This window comes from Lepidochelys kempii, chromosome 6 (genome assembly GCF_965140265.1).
Source record: "Lepidochelys kempii isolate rLepKem1 chromosome 6, rLepKem1.hap2, whole genome shotgun sequence".
NCBI classification, from domain to species: domain Eukaryota; kingdom Metazoa; phylum Chordata; order Testudines; family Cheloniidae; genus Lepidochelys; species Lepidochelys kempii.
This window is the reverse complement of record NC_133261.1, coordinates 129,106,035-129,127,812: the sequence shown is the minus strand read 5'-3', so window position 1 is coordinate 129,127,812 and position 21,778 is coordinate 129,106,035.

The window sequence follows — 21,778 nt, the reverse complement described above, 5'->3', positions numbered from 1 at the left end:
GGCAGGATCCCCTGGGAGAATAACATGAGGGGGAAAGGAGTCCAGGAGAGCTGGCTTTATTTTAAAGAATCCTTATTGGAGGTTACAGGGACAAAGCATCCCAATGTGTAGAAATAGTAAATATGGCAGGAGACCAGTTTGGCTTAACAGTGAAATCCTTGCTGATCTTAAACACAAAAAAGAAGCTTACAAGAAGTGGAAGATTGGACAAATGACCGGGATGAGTATAAAAATATTGCTCAGGCATGCAGGAGTGAAATCCGGAAGGCCAAATCACGGCTGGAGTTGCAGCTAGCAAGAGATGTTAAGAGTAACAAGAAGGGTTTCTTCAGGTATGTTAGCAAGAAGAAGAAAGTCAAGGAAAGTCTGGGCCCCTTAGTGAATGAGGGAGGCAACCTAGTGACAGAGGATGTGGAAAAAGCTAATGTACACGATACTTTTTTTGCCTCTGTCTTCACAAACAAGGTCAGCTCCCAGACTACTGCACTGGGCAGCACAGCATGGGGAGGAGGTGGCCAGCTCTCTGTGGAGAAAGAAGTGGTTCGGGACTATTTAGAAAAGCTGGACATGCACAAGTCCATGGGCCTGGATGCGTTGCATCCGAGAATGCTAAAGGAGTTGGCGGATGTGACTGCGGAGCCATTGTCCATTATCTTTGAAAACTCATGGCGATCCGGGGAAGTCCCGGATGACTGGAAAAAGGCTAATGTAGTGCCCATCTTTAAGAAAGGGAAGAAGGAGGATCCTGGGAACTACAGGCCAGTCAGCCTCACCTCAGCCCCAGGAAAAATCATGGAGCATGTCCTCAAGGAATGAATTCTGAAGCACTTGAGGAGAGGAAAGTGATCAGGAACAGTCAGCATGGATTCACCAAGGGCAAGTCATGCCTGACTAATCTAATTGCCTTCTATGACGAGATAACTGGCTCTGTGGATGAAGAGAAAACAGTGAACATGTTGTTCCTTGACTTTAGCAAAGCTTTTGACACTGTCTCCCACAGTATTCTTGCCAGCATGTTAAAGAAGTATGGGCTGGAAGAATACACTATAAGGTGGGTAGAAAGTTGGCTAGATTGTCAGGCTCAACAGGTAGTGATCAATGGCTCCATGTCTAGTTGGCAGCCAGTATTAAGCAGAGTGCCCCAAGGGTCGGTCCTGGGGCCGCTTTTGTTCAATATCTTCATAAATGATCTGGAGGATGGTGTGGATTGCACCCTCAGCAAGTTTGCAGATGACACTAAACTGGGAGAAGTGGTAGATACGCTGGAGTGTAGGGATAGGATACAGAGGGACCTAGACAAATTGGAGGATTGGGCCAAAAGAAATCTGATGAGGTTCAACAAGGACAAGTGCAGAGTCCAGCACTTAGGACGGAAGAATCCCATGCACCACTACAGACTAGGGACCGAATGACCAGGCAGCAGTTCTGCAGAAAAGGACCTAGGGGTTACAGTGGACGAGAAGCTGGATATGAGTCAGTGTGCCCTTGTTGCCAAGAAGGCCAATGGCATTTTGGGATGTATAAGTAGGAGCATTGCCAGCAGATCAAGGGAAGTGATCATTCCCCTCTATTCGACATTGGTGAGGCCTCATCCGGAGTACTATGTCCAGTTTTGGGCCCCACACTACAAGAAGGATGTGGAAAAATTGGAGAGAGTCCAGCGGAAGGCAACAAAAATGATTAGGGGACTGGAACACATGAGTTATGAGGAGAGGCTGAGGGAACTGGGATTGTTTAGTTCACAGAAGAGAAGAATGAGGGGGGATTTGATAGCTGCTTTCAACTACCTGTGAGGTGGTTCCAGAGAGGATGGTTCTAGACTATTCTCAGTGGTAGCGGATGACAGGACAAGGAGTAATGGTCTCAAGTTGCAGTGGGGGAGGTTTAGGTTGGATATTAGGAAAAACTTTTTCACTAGGAGGGTGGTGAAACACTGGAATGCGTTGCCTAGGGAGGTGGTGGAATTTCCTTCCTTAGAAGTTTTTAAGGTCAGGCTTGACAAAGCCCTGGGTGGGATGATTTAATTGGGGATCGGTCCTGCTTTGAGCAGGGGGTTGGACTAGATGACCCTTGAGATCCCTTCCAACCCTGAAATTCTATGATTCAGGGTAGTGCATTAAACAGGTAGTTCACCAACAAGTAGTAATAGGAAACTGCAACTCCACTGCTAGATCCCTCACTTATGGAATCTCACAAGAATTAATTCACTCTCTGGACCTCTTCAACATCTGCCTGCAATGATGAGGTGAGCTGGTCACGCAACCTGGACTCAAGGGCCAGCAATATGCTGATCGCACTCTGCTCTACCTATCCTGCACCCCATATGAGTGCACCACTACCACCAAGATGGCCCAGTGCTTGGACGTGATCAGCTCTTGGATGTAGAACAGCTGGCTGAAGCTGAACCCAAGCAAGGCAGAGGTGAGGCTGGTGGGCTGAGGAAAGCATTGTAACGAGTCATGGTGCAGTCTCCCTTGATTGAAGTTTCACACCCACAATTAGTCAATTCAGTCTATAGTTTAGAAGTCCTCTTGGATTTTTCGTTCGCACTAAGCTCTCACATAGCAACATCCATGCATAACACTTTCTACCATCTCCAGTTGGGTAGGAGACTCCATCGCAGTCTGGCAGATGATGACCTGGCCTGACTTATTCATGCCTTTATCTCCGCTGGCTGGACTACAGCAATGCAATATACCCAGGCACGAAGCCTCCACCATGCAGGAAACTCCTGCTAGAAAAGAATACTGCAGCACCTCTCCTCAGCAACACAGGTCACTGGAAACATATCAAACCTGTCCTCTGCTCCCTACACTGACTTCCCATAGAGTATCAAGTCAAGGTCATGGCCCTTATCTTCCAAGTACTCCATGGCTTGGGCCCAGAGTATCTAAAGAGCCTAAAGTTCTGGGATGAAGACAATGTCTCACCTCTGGCAAAATGGAATGCTCTACAATAAGGGTAAAACTCATCTGTGCAGGAGACTGAGCTTTCTTGAGTGACAATGTGAGACTGTGGAAAGAACTCAACTAAGAACTAAGGACCATCACAAACCTCACCACTTTCCATTCTAACTCCAAAGTGTAATTCTTTGACGCTGCCTTTTCTAACATAAACACAGAGCAATGGGTATAATTTTGAAATAAGTAAATAAACCTTACCAAAACAAGCCACTCCACTGCTCACAAGGCTGAGAGAACAAACACATGACAGAAGTTAATCACATTGTTTAATGCACTTCTGAATGGCACTCAGATACTATGGGTGATATGCACAGGGTAAGAACCTATACAGAACACAATCAAATAAAATAGAATAGCCTCTTAAGATCAATATGTTGAAGGCCTTGGGAATTTCTATGACACTTGAGTGAAAGAACATATATATTAGAAGACTCTTGTTGCCCTGAAGTGAGGAACAAAAGCATTTTTCTGTGTTGACACTGTATACTCTGTTTAATCAGAGACCCAGCTGATCCCAATGATAGTGAACAGACTGCTGGTTAAATGGGACTGTTTTTACATAAATCTCACTAAAAGGTCAGGGATTGCCTTTGGGTGGTACCAAGTGGCGAAAGATTGTTCTACTGAGTTTAGAAAGATGTAAAACTCAGCACTCAATCTTTCACTCAGAAATTGCCCCATAAAAAGTTTAAAACAGGAAGAAACAAAGATCAAGTAAGGAGGAAATGGAGTGAGGTAGTACCTGGAATCCAAATCAGAGATTGGGGGCCCATTGTGGTACCTGTTGTACAAACGTAACAAAGATGATTCCTGCCCTGAAGTGCCTACAAGTATATATGAGACAACAGATGGATACAACAAGTAGACACAGGGAACACAAGGAAACAATGAGAGATTATAATCTCTGGAGAATGAATGGCCGTCACAGCACGTCAGCTGCCTAACAATGTGGTATTTTATTTCAAGCCTTTCTGGATGGTAGCTTTTGTTTTTGTCTTACAATCAGGACAGTCACTTATTCAGTAGCAGCACTGGTATTTCCTAGGGCTGTCAAGTGATTAAAAAAAATGTTATCATGATTAATCATGCAATTAAAAAAATTAATTGTGATTAATTGCCTGATTAATTGCACTGTTAAACAATAATAGAATACCATTTATTTAAATATTTTGGATGTTTTCTACATTTTCAAATATATTGATTCAATTACAACACAGAATACAAAGTGCACAGTGCTCACTTTGTATTTATTTTTTATTAAAAGTATTTGCACTGTAAAAGTGATAAAAGAAACCGTATTTTTCAATTCACCTAATACAAGTACTGTAGTGCAATCTCTTTATCATGAAAGTTAAATTTACAAATGAAGAATTATGTACAAAAAAGCCCTGCATTCAAAAATAAAATAATGTAAAATTTTAGAGTCTGCAAGTTCACTCCGTCCTACTTCTTGCTCAGCCACTCACTCAGACAAGTTTATTTACATTTGCAGGAGATAATGCTGCCCATTTCTTGTTTACAATGTCACTGGACAGTGAGAAAACATGAATGTTTAGCAAATCTGGCATGTAAATACCTTGCAATGCTGGCTACAAAAGGGCCATACAAATGCCTGTTCTCACTTTCTGGTGACATTGTAACTAAGAAGAGGGCAGCATGATCGCCTGTAAATGTAAACAAACTTGTTTGTCTGAGTGATTGGCTGAACAAGAAGTAGGACTGAATGGACTTGTAGGCTCTAAAGTTTTATATTGTTTTGTTTTTGAGTGCAGTTATGTAACAAAAAAAATCTATATTTGTAAATTGCACATTCACAGCAAAGAGATTACTCTACAGTACTTGTATGAGGTGAATTGGAAAATACTATTTTATCATTTTTACAGTCCAAATATTTGTAATCAAAAATATACACTTCATATTCTGTGTTATAACTGAAATCAATATAAGAAAATGTAGAAAAAAATCCAAAAGATTTATTAAATTTTAATTGGTATTCTATTATTTAACAATGCGATTAAAACTGTAATTAATTGTGATTAATTTTTTTAATTGCGATTACTTTTTTTTTTTAGTTAGTCCCGTGAATTAACTGCAATTAAAATCGACAGCCCTAGTATTTACTAAGCAGATTCTACCACAAAGCTGTTCAGATGGAAGCGTTTGCAGGATTGACATCTCAGCAGTAAGGAACACTAATGCAATCCACATCCTCTTCCAGTGACAGCTCTTAGGGCAAGCTTGCTTTCTTTCTTTCTGCCATGTTTCCTGGTGAAGGTCATGGCAGCAGCATGGAGAGTAGGGAGGACCAGACTTCTTTTTCCTCTGCAACAGGTTCCAACACTTCCTGGGGGATTCCCCAGCATCCCCAAGCCAGCCAGGAGATATAATCTCTCCAGTGTGTCCTGGGTCAACCTCAGGGCTTCCGCCCAGAGGGATATGTCTGGTAGAGTTTCAAAGGAAGCCCTGCGGGGGGCATCTTGATCAGGTGCCCAAACCACCTCAACTGGCTCCTCTCGATCCAGAGGAGTAGCAGCTCTACTCCAAGGCCCTCCCGAATAGCCGAGCTCCTCATCCTATCTCGAAGAGTAAGCCCAGTCATCCTGCAGAGAAACTTCATTTCCACTGCTTGTACCCACGATCATGTCCTTTCGGTCATTACCCAAAGTTCATGGCCAAAGCTGAGGATGGAGATGTACAGTGACCTGTAAACCAAGAGCTTTGTCCGAGAACTCAGCTCCTGCTTCATCACCATGGATTGGTACAGCGTCCGCATCACTGCCGCCCCCATACCAATCCACCGGTAGATCTCACGCTGCCGCTTGCCAGCATCATTTGTGAACAAGACCCCTAGATACTTGAACTCTTCCACTAAGAGCATCTGCTCCCCCCTCACCTGGGGAGAGCAGTCTGCTTTCTTCCGAGAGAGGACCATGACCTCGGATTTGGAGGTGCTGATTCTCATCCCAGCCTCTTCACACTGGGCAGCAAAACATGTGAGTGCATGTCAGAGATTACAGTCTGAAGAAGCAAGAATGACAATGTCCTCTGCAAACAGCAGAGATGCCACTTCTGAGTCCCTGTACTGGATGCACTCCACAGCTCGGCCGTGGCTTGATAGCCTGTCCATAGAAATCACAAACAGGAGTGGGGACAAGACGCAGCCTTGGCAGAGTGCAGTGCCCACCTTGAACGAACTCTACTTAATGCCAAGAATACGAACACAACTCTCATGTTAGGCAAGCTGTGGGATGTAAATAGTCTTGACTATGAACATAAAATTTGCTTTCTGCAAACATTCTAAGATATTTGCTCAAAATGCTCTGTTTCAGCAAACAATGCTGCCCATCAACTCATTCGCTCATATTCACCAGAAACAAACACAAAAGGTGTGCGACTGCAGCCAGCGTGAAATCATTTCAAAACCGGAATGGCTCTCCATAGAACCTTTTCACTAGCATTTAATCTATCTTTAGAAACAGACCTTTCTAGCATGCCAAGTCCAGAGCTCAAAAAAGCAATGGCAAAAAAGAAGGAGAAATGTATTCAGCATAATGGACAGTAATTAAGTATGCAAATATAGGACACCCTGTTCCGTAATGTCATAAGGAAGCAGGAGAACTCAAAGTCAACCCACTGATTAAATGATTGCTTCCTGACTAGTTTGAAAAGACTGCCTGAGAGTTACGAATTGGGCAGCTTCTGCTGGTCAGCCTACAAGCTTTGCATTAGTGCCTCCCACCTGGCCTATGGGGAAAAGGCCGCTGCATACTATCAGTGTCATTGCAGCGTGTTAGTGGGCGTGAGGAAAGTCAAATAGAAAAAAGGAGAGCAGCAATTTCTTTAGTCACGTAACAAAAACTGCATCCCGCTAAGGAAGAAAGAAACAAACAATGAATCAAAGATACATATTTCCTTATGGCACAGGAATGTGTAAGGATTTCCCAGCCACTATGTAAAAGTCGTGGAAATCTTGGATATGCTATCAAAGAATGACTGTATTTCTCTACATTTTCTCAGGTCAAACTCTGATAATGTGGGTTGTGAGTTGTTGTTTTTTTAACCATCCTCTACAGGACAGTAATGGGGGAAGGTGGTGGGCAAAGAGGTGAGTTTTGTATCACACTGTGAAGGTGGCGAGAACTGTGGCGAGTCTGGTAGAGGGGAATCGTACAACCATGGGTCCCCTGCCATAGCAACCCAGTGCCTCGCACTTGCAACTCTCTCTCTCTAGCCCCAGTCAGCTCCGGTTTCTCTGATGAATGAACTGGTGTGGTAGATCATGGTCACTCACAGATGAGAAATGGTTTGGGGTCAGTCCCCTGAGGGACTTGAAGATCAGGTTCCAGACTTTAAACTGAACCAAGTATTTGACAGCGAGCTTGGGCTGTGAATAGAGCGCCTGGTTAATGCATCTTCATCACCCCATTTTGCTCATAAGATGACCATCTGAGGTCTGTAACATCAGGAGCTTCATGTTATTCATAGAATATTAGGGTTGGAAGAGACCTCAGGAGGTTATCTAGTCCAACCCCCGATCAAAGCAGGGCCAACACCAACTAAATCATCCCAACCAAGGCTTTGTCAAGCCGGGCCTTAAAAACCTCTAAGGATGGAGATTCCACCACCTCCCTAGGTAACCCATTCCAGTGCTTCACCACCCTCTTAGTGAAATAATGTTTCCTAATATCCAACCTAAACCTCCCCACTGCAACTTGAGACCATTGCTTCTTGTTCTGTCATCTGCCACCACTGAGAACAGCCGAGCTCCATCCTCTTTGGAACCCCCCCCTTCAGGTAACTGAAGGCTGCTATCAAATCCCCCCTCACTCTTCTCTTCTGCAGACTAAATAAGCCCAGTTCCCTCAGCCTCCCCTTGTAAGACATGTGCCCCAGCCCCCTAATCATTTTCATTGCCCTCCACTGGACTCTCTCCAATTTGTCCACATCCCTTCTATAGCGGGGGGGGGACCAAAACTGGACGCAATACTCGAGGTGTGGCCTCACCAGTGCCGAATAGAGGGGAATAATCACTTCCCTCGATCTGCTGGCCATGCTCCTACTAAACAGCAATTTTTAAATATGTTTTAAATTCAGTAACTCCTCACTTAACGTTGTAGTTATGTTCCTGAAAAATGCGACTTTAAGAGAAACAATGTTAAGCGAATCCAATTTCCCCATAAGAATTAGTGTAAATAGTGGGGGTTAGGTTCCAGGGAAATTTTTTTCACCAGACAAAAGACTACGTACACACACACACACACACCACAGTATAAGTTTTAAACAAATAATTTAATACTGGTACACAGCAGTGATGATTGTGAAGCTTGGCTGAGGTGGTGAAGTCAGAGGGTGGGATATTTCCCAAGGAATGACTTACCGCGAATGATGAATTAGCACTCGGCTGAGCCCTCAAGGGTTAACACGTTGTTAATGTAGCCTCACGCTCTACAAGGCAGCACGAATGGAGGGAGGGGAGGCAGCACGGCAGAGAGACACCCTGTGTGAGAGAGATGCGCACTCCCCTTTAAGTACGTTGACCCCACAGCTTAAGTACTCTGCCTTTTTAAGTTAATCAGCAAGCTGAGATGCAGCTGCTGCCAAGAAGCTCCCTCCGTCCTCAGCCCTGTCGTTTGTCCCCCAGCTCTGTGGAAGATGGGATAAGCAGGGTGCAGGAGCAGGGGGGAGGGGGACACCCTGATATTAGTTCCCTCTTCCCCCCACCCCACACAGCAAGCAGGAGGCTCCCAGGAGCAGCTCCAAGGCAGAGGGCAGGAGCAGCACATGGCAGTTGGGGGAGGGAGAGCTGAACTGCTGGCAACTGATAGCTGCTGGGTGGCTGCTGCACAGGGAACTTAGGGGAGTGAGGAGCTGATGGGGGGCTCCCAGCCCCCCCACTTCCAAGCCCCCACCAGCTAGCTCCAACGGGCTGCTCTTCCTGCAAGCAGTGGACAAAGCAGGCGGCTGTCAAACGACGTTATAAAGGAGCATTGCACGATTTTAAACGAGCATGTTCCCTAACTGATCAGCAACGTAGCAACGAAACAATGTTCACCGGGACGATTAAGTGAGGAGTTCCTGCACATTTATTCATGTGCATCCCCAAGTATTAACACATTGGGGCAGTCAAGCTTGGAGGTGACAAAACACAAGTCGTACCAAGGTCTGGATGGAGAGTCTGGGTCCAACAGCATGGATGCAAGCTCCTCACCAGCCAAAGATGGCAAAAGATATGTCTGGCTCTTACTACATTTTGAGTGCCCAGAGTCCCGGATGTACCTGAGCCCATGCACCATCTTAACAACTGCAAACAGATGCAGTTGAGTCATATGATCATTCTGGCCAATTCTCCAAGACCATTTCTTCCCACCACAATTGCCTCAGTCTTGCCCGGGTTTAGTTTAAGCCAGTTACGCCCCATCCAGGTGCCTCTCTTTTGGGCATGCAGAAAGCAGGTTACTGTCTTTGTTTGATGAGCAGGAGGTACAAGGTCGATGCCATCTCCACACCGATTGCACTGAAATTACTGGAGTATCGTTAACATCCCTCTGACCTGATTTTTTTTAAATTGGATTGTTAATCTGTATGACCAGGCTTCTTCTTCACATCACAGTGGGTTTTGGAGGGTTTGTTTTGTTTTTTTGCTCATATTCCACGTTCCACACTTTCTACCAACAATACCACGGTACCACAGACACGTTGCATGAAAAGCCAGGAGTCCCCATGCTGACTGCCACTAGTGTAACATGTAAAATAGACAAACATTCGACCATTTGATGGATATGTCTTCAACTGACTACCTCCACCTGATACATTTAGAATTATGTAGTCATTAGTAACTATTCTGCTCTGATTATGTAGAAAAGGCCCAAAAAGGCCCCTAATGCTATTGCATCTACTTTGTCTCTTTCAATCTGGCGTGATTAGCAGTCTCTCCTCAATGGAGATGTAGCACTGGCATGAAAAGAATGTTGCAAATTCCAAAAATATGCTCCACTTCTGCCTATTTTGATCTTGCATTACCATAATACCTATAAGCCCAAGTCTTTGACCAGGACCTCACTGTGCTCAGCTCTGTACAAAACACAAAGACAGTCCCTGTCCCAAGGGTTTACAATCTAAGGTATGTCTACACTACCCACCGGATTGGCGGGCAGCAATCAATCCAGCGGGGGTCGATTTATCATGTCTAGTCTAGACGTGATAAATTGACCTCCGAGCGCTCTCCCATCGACTCCTGTACTCCAACGCCGTGAAAGGCACAGGTGGAGTCAACAGGGAAGGGCAGCAGTCGACTCACCGTGGTGAAGACAACGCGGTAAGTCGACTTCAGCTACGTTATTCACGGAGCTGAAGTTGCGTAACTTAGATTGATCCCCTCACCCTAGCGTAGACCAGGCCTAAGTATACGGCAAGACACAACAGATGGATACAGACAGGCAGATAGGGGAGTACAAGGAAACAAGGAGATGACACTGGTTAACATGAGACCCTCTGGTCTCCGCACACAAGTGCTTGCCGCCACCACTGCTCTCACTAACTAAACGACAAACCAAATTTGGCAGTAGGCACTTTAAGAACACTCTGGAGATGCTAAAGATACAGGACTTGCCTGTTGCAGGTATGTTTTTAAATTTCTACTTCTTCATCAAGAACTCAGCCCTGCCATGGAACAAGTTAGAAATAGCAATTGTGTAAAACCTCTGGCTGTGGGATGTCATTTCAGAAGTGCCAGGGGACGCGAAAGGTATGCACTGTTTTCAGAAGGAATCCTGTGTCATGCTGTATTATCCCGGTGTTAGCGAACTGAAACCAGTTGAAAGTTTCCTACTTTGGCCTCTTCATCCTTGTGCTCTGGTTCTAAGAGAAGCAACGTGTGTATGCTACTCTCTTAAGGAGTTACGGCAGATCACACCACTTCACCAGATTATTCTGACGCTCCCCCACAGCATCTTCAGAGACAGAAGCTCAGCTGCCTTTTTCAAAAGCAAACGATATGCTCATATGGAGACATCTGGACCAACGCTAAAGTGTTTTAGTGTGAAAAGTCTCAGCTGCTACTGCTAGACAATTTCCTGAGAATTGCTGCCAACATTCTCGGGGTCAGAGTTTAGGGAGAGCAAGTTGATTCTCCATTTTAAAGGAGTTTCTGAATTCACACTTAGAAACAAAAGAATCACAGAAGAGGCAAATAGGAGAGCAGTGGAAATATGGAGAGCCTGCCTTTGCCAAAAGGGTTGTTTCTTCTTCTGGTTGGAGCACTAACTACATTGCTGGACAAATCCCAAATTCAACCTTAGAGACACATGGTGGGTGAGGTAATATCTTCTACCGGCCCAACTTCTGTTGGGGAGAGAGAGAGAGAGAGAGACCAGCTTTCAAGCTTACCCAGAGCTCTTCAGGTCTGGGAAACTTAGGCCTGGTCTACACTACAGATTTAAGTTGATTTAAGGCAGCTTACGTCAACCTAACCGTCAGTGTCTACACTAAAGGCTTGTCTTCACTACCGGGGTAAGTCAACCTAAGTGACGCTACTCCAGCTACATGAACAATATAGCTGGAGTCGACGTAGCTTAGGTCAACTTACCCCAGTGTCTTCACTGTGCTACATCGACAGGAGATGCTCTCTGGTCAACTTCCCTTACTCTTCTTGGAGAGCTAGAGTACCACAGTTGACTGGAGAACGCTCTGCCATCTATTCAGAGGTTGTCAATCTCCCCGTAGTGAAGACCAGCCCTAAAATGCAGCTCCCACCGATGTAACTCATCCACTACACCATCTCCGCAAGAGGCGCAGGGCTTAAGTAGGTGTCAGTGTAGACACTGCGTTCCTTACATCAGCTGTTGCTGCTTTTCAGAAGCCATTCCACAATGCCCCACACTGACCGTTAAATTGGTGTGTAGTGTGGACATGCAAAAACTGTTTAAGAACTGGCTGCATGTCAACGTAATTTAGGTCAACTTAATTTTGTAGTGTAGCCTTGCCCTCGGAGTGCCCCAGCTAAATACAAGGTGGAGCAGATCGTTCAGCGTAAGTAGTTAACACACATTTCAAGGGACCCCACTCAAGGTGAAGTGGCCCATTAACACCACTCCAGTCATAGGGAGGAAAGGAAGTGGGGGGGAGGGGGATGGTTAGTGGATTATAGATTGTTGTAATAGCCATAAATCCAGTGACACTATTCAGTCCATGATTTTTAGTGTCCAGCAATGTTGTGGTTTTTTCTTATGATTGTCGGTGGGGACGTGGTAACTGAGTGATGTCATTGTTGTGAAGGAATTCTTTGAGGTGGATTTGGCAGAAGAAGAATACAACAACACTAAATTCAACCTTATGAGATAAGCTTCCTCATGTAGCTTGGAGTTGCAAGGGCAGGTAGAAGCTGAAGGGTAGCAGGCAAGATCCATGGGGCAGGAGCCTGTCTGAGCTGTGAAGTGCTAAGCACATCTATTGCACTGTATAAACCACCAAAGAATTGCAAATAAAACTCTGCCCTGGACTTGTGAGTGCAGATGGAAGATGAGAGACGGCTGTGTGGAGAAATAGCTGGATTTCTCTTGCATGTCTGCAATGCAGGGCTTTTTCTGGCCAGTCACATTCTAGAGCAAGACTTTCTTGGGGTGACATCACAATGTTCAGTTCTGCCATGCTCAACCCCACAATAACCTGCATTCTGCTCAATGAACCTGAGTGGATCTCATTCACGTGGGTTTACAGGTTTGTCCTTTATCTCCCGTTCCCCCGATAATTCACCTCAGGGAAAAGCAACGTGCATCCTGAGCTGACTCACCAAGGATGTTTAGTTTAATTCAACTCAGGAGGATAAATCACTGAGCAGCAGCTGGCTCGGGTAGCTGGTAATAAAGTTCTTCAAAGTAAACCTCTTCCCTCTTGGGATGATGATTGTGAGCATCACTCTTCTTTCCTATCTTGAAAGCTACTTTTTCCTCTTCTTCAGTGTTCTGAGACTGCACTGGTTTTCCATGATTTGTCATTCTTAAATTCTCCCAGGCACCGTGAGCTTGTAAACTAGCTCCCTGAATAACCTAGCATGTATGTAATGTGGACCTGCTTATTTCTATGTGGGTTCCACGTTTCCCTTGTCTGCACTTTAATAATTTCGGATTCATTCACTTCTTTGTGCCTCATGAGCCGGTTTTACATGTCTAGGCCCTTCACCGAGATGTTTTCCATTATTTTTGTTGTCACAAGCTACAAGTCAAGTAGTAGCAGGTTGCGCTGTGTGATCAAACCAGCAAAACTCCTCGTGGTTGGAAAGGCAAAGGAACGCTGTTTATACTTTCAAGGGTCTATTGCAGTGATCCCCAAGCTTTTAGTACTGGTGGCTCTCCTTTCACACAGCAAGCCTTCAAGTGCAACCCCCCTTATAATTAACAATGGGGGTGTAATTTAATTTAACAGGGGTGCAGGCTGTCAGCCCCACACCTGGCAGGGTTGGGCTGTCAGCTCACAACCCACAGGTAATAAACTCGTGACCCTCTCAGGGGGTTGCAACCCCCAGTTTGAGAACCCCTGCTCTATAGCTATTTTTGGTAAAGGCCTACTAGATAGTGTGATACCTTAACCCCGCCCCCAACTCCTTCCCAACACTTCAGCTACAAAAAGCACTTCACTCTATTTGTACAAGTGAAAACACTGTCCAGCAGCCATAATGTGCTGATCGATTTCATCACTCAAAGAGGGGAACAGAATTCCATGTCACTGAGACACATGAGCAGGTTTCCCCTCAAATTATTGTTGTCCAGGAGATGACAATGATGGCTTAGTAGTCCATTGGAGATCAGCTAAAATACAGCCCACATACAGTCACGTGCTCCTCTGCTATTTCATCTTTCCTACACATGCAGAGTGTGGCGGATGCACGGCTGAAGCCAAATGGAATGTTCATAATTCTAGACGGATGTCCTAATTTTGACATGGATACAACTTGGGAGGGGGGGGGAGAAGGGGACAATTTACCACTGAAAGCCAGAATTTCCTGTGTAGTCATCAGAAACCACCATGGCATCTAACACAGAAAGTCTAATCCCTACAGTAATTTTCAAATGTGATTAACTAAACAGCATGTGTAAATCCCTCATTTGGATGCTTAATTAGCTGTTGGGCACGTAAATGCCAGTTTTATGTGCTTGCCTGGTGACTGGAGCATACAAATGGGGGATTTGGATGGCCTATTAAGGAAGGCAGGTTCAAAAACTGGGCTCATTAAGTCAAAGAATTAATGGGGAATAAACAACACACAAACGGAAGCTATATTATTAACTTAGCTTTTAAGGCCAAATTCTGGGCCTATCAATGTCAAAGGCAGTTTTGTCATAGACTTCACAGGCCTCAGGGTTTGGCCCTTAGTTCCCAGAAAGAGATCATTATTAACCGGTGTTCAAACAGGTTCCAATCACAACACAAAGTATTAGGATACGCCGGGTCTTCAATTGCATCTGCCAGTCTCCCTAAAACTCAGTCTGTTGACACTTCCACAGCAACCCATCTCGGTTTAACACCTTTTGTAAATACTCACTTCAGCAGGATTTTGGTATACAGTTTGTCAATACATCCCTATTTGAGTTACTTATCAGCAAAGATCCCTCGTGCTGTAGTGGTTTACAGCAGCTTTTAGCACTCATCAATGCAAAAAAAAATCGGAACGATCTTAGCGTGCAATGGTGCAGCTAAATACATTAGGTAATGGGTTTCTTTTAATTGACTATGCTAAACACAGCAAAATATTACAGAGGATGCAGCCACTGGACGACCTCACATACACAGATTTCCTCAGCTGCTGAAGAACACGGCTTCAGGAGATTGCCTCTGTACTTCACAGTAAACACTAAGGGCACATCTACACTGGTGCCTGTTCACATGTCCATGAACAGGTTTGCGTCATAACCAACCTGTTGTTCCACACCTAAAACCCCAGAAGCACAGGTGTAAGGACAAGTAAGCTAGCATGCCAGAGGGATGCAGGTAAGTACATGCCTTAGGCTGTACCTGTGCCAGTTTGCAGTGTGGACAGAATAAGGGGCGTGCACCCCCATTCCCACAATGCACTGAACTCTTACCTGACCTTAAAAGGTCTCTGTCCCCCCATTTGTGACAGGCCAATTCAGCTGACAACACATCCTGCTCCAAGAGCAGCCCCCTGGCTCGCTGACCACTCATGGGTGCTGATCCAGGTGTGGTTGGAGTACACCAGCCTCCACGGCTTCTCCCAGAGCAGCAGGAACATCCACCTGTACCGGGAAATTTCATAGGGGCTGGAGCAAGTGGGCTGTAATGATGCTGGTTCTGGCGGGACCCAACTGAGAGTGCAAATTCAGGACAAATTGCTTAAAGCAGGGCAGTTACAGTCCAAGGCTGGGGTTTCTATGCACACCAAGGCAAACTAAACCAGCCAAACAGAGAAGACTTTGGTTTTACCCCACTGGCTAACCACACAAGCAATTCCCTTAGACACTCCAGTTTCCCAGCATCACCACCAGTGCCACTTGGTATGGGGACAAATGGTTATGAAAACCGATACCCCAGTAAAAGAAAAAAGGTCCTCCCGATCCCAAAGGACCAAGCCCCAGACCCAGGTCAATATACAAATCAATTCTTACCCACAAATCACGCTGTTGTCAATCCTTTAGAATCTAAAATCTAAAGGTTTATTCATAAAAGGAAAAAAATATAGATGAGAGCTAGAATTGCTTAAATGGAATCAGTTACATACAGTCGTGGCAAAGTTCTTGGTTCAGGCTTGCAGCAGTAACGAAATAAACTGCAGGTTCAAGTCAAGTCTCTGGAGAACATCCGCAGCTGGGGTGAGTCTTTCAGTCCTTGGTTCAAAGCTTCAGTGTAGCAAAGTTCCTCCAGAGGTCAGACGCAGGATCGAAGACAAGATGGAGGAGCTGCAGCAGCTATTTATAGTCTCTTGCCAGGTAGTCTCTGCTTTTTGTCCCAAAGACAAGCTGCCCATCACATGGCCTGGAAACACCTCAGAGTTCTGTCCACAGGCATGTCCCTGCATACCTTCCTGAGTCACAAGGCATGTCTGCCTTCTCTCAATGGCTCAACTGTGTAGCTGATGGTCCTTAATGGCCATCAAGCAGGCTAGGCAGAGGGGACACCAACTTGTCTGGGGTGTCATCCAGAAGCATATCACAAGTTTGAAACACAGACAGTATCGAGCCAATACTTACATCTTTAAATACAAAAATGATTGTATGCATACAGATAGCATAATCATAACCAGCAAACCATAACCTTGTCTTACACACCTTATTTGACCCCCTTTATATAAGATTTGGGGCCAATACAGGACCATGGTTGCAACAATGTTCTATACGGTCCCAGTTCATGTAAATAACATCACATGAGCATTCAGCAGACTCCAGCCCAGTGCCAGGAAAGCATCGAGCACATGAGGCTCCTGTACAGGAGGGCAAAAGACTTGAGCTCTCCTTGAGCCACTGTTCGTCGTTCAGGCCCCTTTGACGAGGAGCTTGATTGGGTGGTGTCAAAGGCTCCCATTACAGAGCTTGACATGGCTCCTGCTCTCTTCCTCAGCCTTACCAACCTCATTGTCCGACGGCACACTGAGGAGGGCCATGGCGAGGGGTATGCCCACAAAGACCAGGACCGTGAGATCCTGCACCTGGAGCCAGGTGAGGAAGCCCCCGCATTTATGAACCCAAGGAACCCAAGACATGCCAGGAAGCAGAACCAGAGGCTGGTCAGTTACAGTGAACCCTACCAAACATGCACTCCAGGACCATTCTGCAGATCTGGAGATTACAATTAAGTTCCCTTTTTTCCAGAGTCACTGATGTCAGGGTACAGTTTCAAGAGCCCCATTAGGAGCAGGTACATGGCATCCCCTAAAATAACAGCTGGCACAAACACCACAGAGAACCATATCATTTATGGGGAATAAAGTCCCTTCTTCCCCCTTCAAGTACAATCCCAAGTGCCTCAGCATCCTGGCATCAGGAGCCTTTGCAGTGTTTGCAACATGGATTTTCATGAATCTGCCTCTGTGATCCACTAAGCCTTGCACAATGGGGAACGGTAACCTTTTTGGTTCATGTACTCGCTTGCCCCTTGTGGCGAGTAAAGTACTGAGACATGGGCACCACTGGGGGGCCCTGCACAGTTCGGAATCCCCATCCTCTGAAATCCAGCTATTACATCTGGAACTTTTCTTATGTCCGCCACCCGAAGGTAAATCAGTGTTAATTGCCTCACAGGCCTGCACAGCTACAACGCTGACAAAGGACATTCCAACCCCAGCGTGGTTTGCAATGGAGCTAGAGCTGTCTGGTGGTGCCAACTTCCACAGGGAAACAGCAACTGTCTTTTGGGCTGCTACGGCTTCTCTGAATCAAGTGTTCTGGTGCTGGAGGTTTGGTGCAAGCTCTTCATCCAGCTCCCTGAAGGGCTGGTTCCTTGTTCGGAAGCCACTGCTTGTCATCCCAGGTTTGCAAAACGACATGATCCCATTGGTTCTCCTGCACCAGAAGCAACGGTACACCCAAGGGCAAACCATGGCAATACCGGCATTTACCACCTCAGTACCACGCAAGCTGAATGGATTGTCATGGACTCTGAAGGTCAGCTGTCTTCGACGCCTCAAAAAATTTTGCCCACATCTCACTGATTGCCTACTCCACTGTACCACCGTTCATCCTGCAAGGCAGCGCAGGAGTAAAACCGGGTCACTGTCCCATTGCTCCACGTCTTCCGCCCAGTTTGGCAGGAAATAACAGCAAGGTGATCGGGGACTGCCATTGCAAACACGTGAAGAGAGGGAACAGTACCAACACTCAGCCAAACAGTTCCTAGAGCGTTCCCTGTCCTCACAGAACCCTGGGATACTGCCCCAAATGGTAGCGTTCATGTTGCATAACAGCAACAGCGTGGTCATGGCTACATGCGTGTACACAGCTTTATACCAGTGTCCAGCCCAGCATAATGTGGACACTTGGCGTGGGGGTGGGGAACACATGTGAGCATGTATGTGGCCCAGTACTCATGTATGCATGCCAGTGTAGACACAGCCTAAGAAGCACCTTTAAAGGCAGTTAAGTGCCAGGTGTTTCCAGTTTATTCCCAAGCATTTACAGAGAGCTTAGCATGGGTGTTGACTCAACGAGAGGGAAAGCCGACATTGCTTCTTCCCATCGTAGTTAGAAAGGGCTCCATATATTTTCATATCTACCCTACCCCTACCCATCAGGAATCAGGGCCTGCAGCTGTACCTGGGACCAGCTAGTTGACCTACAGCTGAACACCCTGATTGACCAGACCCCCGACAGGCATCACTAGGCCCGTTCTTATGCCCAGCAGCAGCATTACCAGGCTAGTGGCTGCTCAATGCTTATGCCTGCAGCTGCAATCGCTCTTGTGCCAGCCCCATTCCTGCTCTGCCCAAGTCTGCTTCAGCCCTCCTCCCCTGCTTGGTTCCTGACTCCGGCTCCGACCCTTGGCAGCGTCCCTGGCCTTTTCCTCCAGCTCTGACTGCTAGGCCTGCCCATCCACACCCTGGTCTGTGACAATGCAGGAGTGAGAGACCTTCTGCACATCGCTATCACACCACAGACAGAGATCTCACTCGTTTTATTTCTAACGTCTTTCTAAGACTCTTTGTACCAAAAATGTGAGAAGTAGTCCAGCTATTTGTCAACCCACTGAAACTGTGAACAGATGCGTAAAACATTACAAGACACATTGTATTTTATGGCTCACCTATCAGGATTCTTATCGGTATCAATGATTTCAATGGAATGGTAAGTAACAGCATCATTAATTCACACAAGTTCATAACTATCTCATCATACGGGGTTAGCTGAATTCTGCCTTCTCCAAAGGTGCTCTTATGGTATGTCATCAAAAAAGTAAAGAACACCATGCACAGCAGTAATATGAAGTTTGGAGAATACTTGCAATAGTCTGCTATTAAGTTTAGGTACCAAAGATTCAATAAAATGTCAACAGAAGATGGAAGTTGGTCTTATATGCTTCAATATCAGCACTGCCTGGAAAGAGAGCTCCATAAAATACATTGAGGGCCTAAGTATATAGTCTAAACACTTGTCAACATGGAGAGAGAGAGTAACCATGCACCCAGCCAGGGTGGGAATCTACAGTGTATTAGTGCGTTGAAAACTAACTGGCCACATGAACCCTGGTACTACACATTAGAAGTTCCATAGCACAGTGGCTCTCAACCTTTCCAGACTATTGTACCCCTTTCAGGAGTCCAGTTTGTCTTGTGCACCCCCAAGTTCCACCTCACTTAAAAACTACTTGCTTACAAAAATCAGACATAAAAATACAAAAGGTCATGGCACACTATTACTGAAAAATGGCTGGCTTTCTCATTTTCACCACATAATTATAAAATAAATCAATTGGAATATAAATATTGTACCTACATTTCAGTGTATAGTACATAGAGCAGTATAAACAAGTCACTGTCTGTATGAAATTTTAGTTTGTCCTGACTTCGCTCATGCTTTTTATGTAGCCCGTTGTAAAACTAGACAAATATCTAGATGAGTTGATGTGCCCCTTGGAAGATTTCTGAGTACCCCCTGGTTGAGAACAACTGCCGTAGCACACTTTGACGTCAAAGTGCACTGTTGAAATTCAAGTGGCGGTAGCAGAGTGCACACAGCAACTTACTTCACACTAAATTCACACCCCAGCTTGCCATGGACTAAATTCCTGTGTAGACAAGCCCTAACTAAAGTGAAGGAACAGAGTAAATTCTGCTATTTAGTGCATCCTCAGCTCACTCCACTGAACCTCTGTAGTGCAGGTACCTCAAAGAGTGTGTAGTTGGTTTCCACATCATATGTTCAACCTAAGCACAACTGCTGGAGATGATTTAAAAGACAAGGGATCAGATCCTCAGTAGGTGTAAATCGGCACAGCTCCATGGTAACCCAAAGTGTCTGCCTGACTGGAAAAGGTTGTTTCCATAAATTGTCAGACCCTTATGCTTTTCCTCCTCATATCAATGCTTGTAACTGTAACTTACGTGGCATGAAATCATCTCACACCTGTATTCTACGACATGCTAGTTCCCAGAAAAAGGACTTTATACTGGAAACATTCCAGTTCCAAGCACCAAGGAATTAATTTGTTTCCTGTTTATGCAGCTCTCTGGAGTTTAATTCCAAAGATAGGTTTCTCATTTCCAGCAAAGTAAGATAAGGATCTTCCTTGCACTCTCCACTCAGCGTTAGGATGGTCAGCAAAGGAATAATTTGATCTTGAGCTTGCTTTTGATGAACGTACAGAGTCCTTAATGGATCAGTAGTGAGACATGACTGTAAGCAACGGAAAATTGAAATATTCAATGTGCTGTGATGGTGAACTTTTTCGTCTGCTTAGTCACTTTCATACTGGGGATGCATTAAATCGGTCTTCAAATGTTGAATGTAGAGGAGCTTTTCCTTTATGGAGACCTTCACAACCTGTTGACTAAGTAAATCAGTAGAGATTGTAATTTTAACTGATAACACTTTGAATATAGAAGTCAGTTTCCACATCAGAACACTATTTCCCTTTGCTTGCACATCCCAGATGGACAAAACTAAAGAGTTGCCAACAGCTTTTGCACAATTCAATTAATTCTGATAAACAGGCCTCAAACCTCTTAGAATCACATTCGTTATGCAACATTATTCGGCTAGGCGCTGCAAAACCCTCACAATTCTCATTATTTCTTTATTGAGCATCTCAGCCACTAACAGTGAAGCGTTCAGGAGGAATTAAACAAAGGAGATAATGAACATGGAATTTAGAACCTGGCTTAGGAGATGGGGTGAAAGATGACTTCCAACATCCAAATACCAGCAATTCAAATCCTGATTGGTAGTGATCAGCCATTACTAAGAGAGCTGGTTGAAAAATTAGTTTCTTGAAAATTTTTGAAGATGTTTTCATTTTTAAAGGTTCAAAAAAAGAACCCACTTTTGGGGGAGGAGGGGTAATTTTGAAGATTTTTTCCCCTAAAATATTTCCAAAAAAAACATTGAAAATGTTATAAAAATGGTTTTCAAAAGCAGGGATGGTGTCCCTAGCCTCTGTTTGCCAGAAGCTGAAAATGGGTGACAGGGGATGGATCATTTGATGATGACCTGTTCTGTTCATTCCCTCTGGGGTACCTGGCATTGGCCACTGTCGGCAGACAGGATAATGGGCTAGATGGACCTTTGGTCTGACCCAGTACGGCTGTTCTTATGTTATGTTCTTTTGTTTGATAAAGAAAAAGCGTTGAAATCCATTTAAAAAAAATACAGAAAAAGGCAACAAAATGTTTCACACACGCACAAAAGGGTTTTTACAATATTGACAATTTTTCATATAAAAAATGACCTTTCAAAACTGTATTGCTTGACAAAAACCTTTTTGTTCAAAATATTTCAACTAGTTCTAATGATTATGTTCTAATGAACTATGTTCAATGGCCTGTGTGAACTGCACTGATTATCACAATTCAGTTCCTCATGAACAAGCATCCATGACCATGACCATCACCACCAGCTAGGCTCAGTGCAACTCCCCCCTTAATTAATTTTTCCTGGGAAAGCTGGGGTCTAAAAAATAAGGTCAATTTTCTTGGCTGAGTTTCTCTCATGCTCGAGAAAGATCAAAACTGCCCTTTTACTATTTAATTTTGCGGAAAGCTACTGAAATTTTTCTTTCACTGTAGAATTTCAGAGAATGTTAACTCAAAAATGCAATGCAGAACCGTATATGGGTACAGCAACATTCCAAACAGAACAGGCCTTTGGCCCAAATTGTGC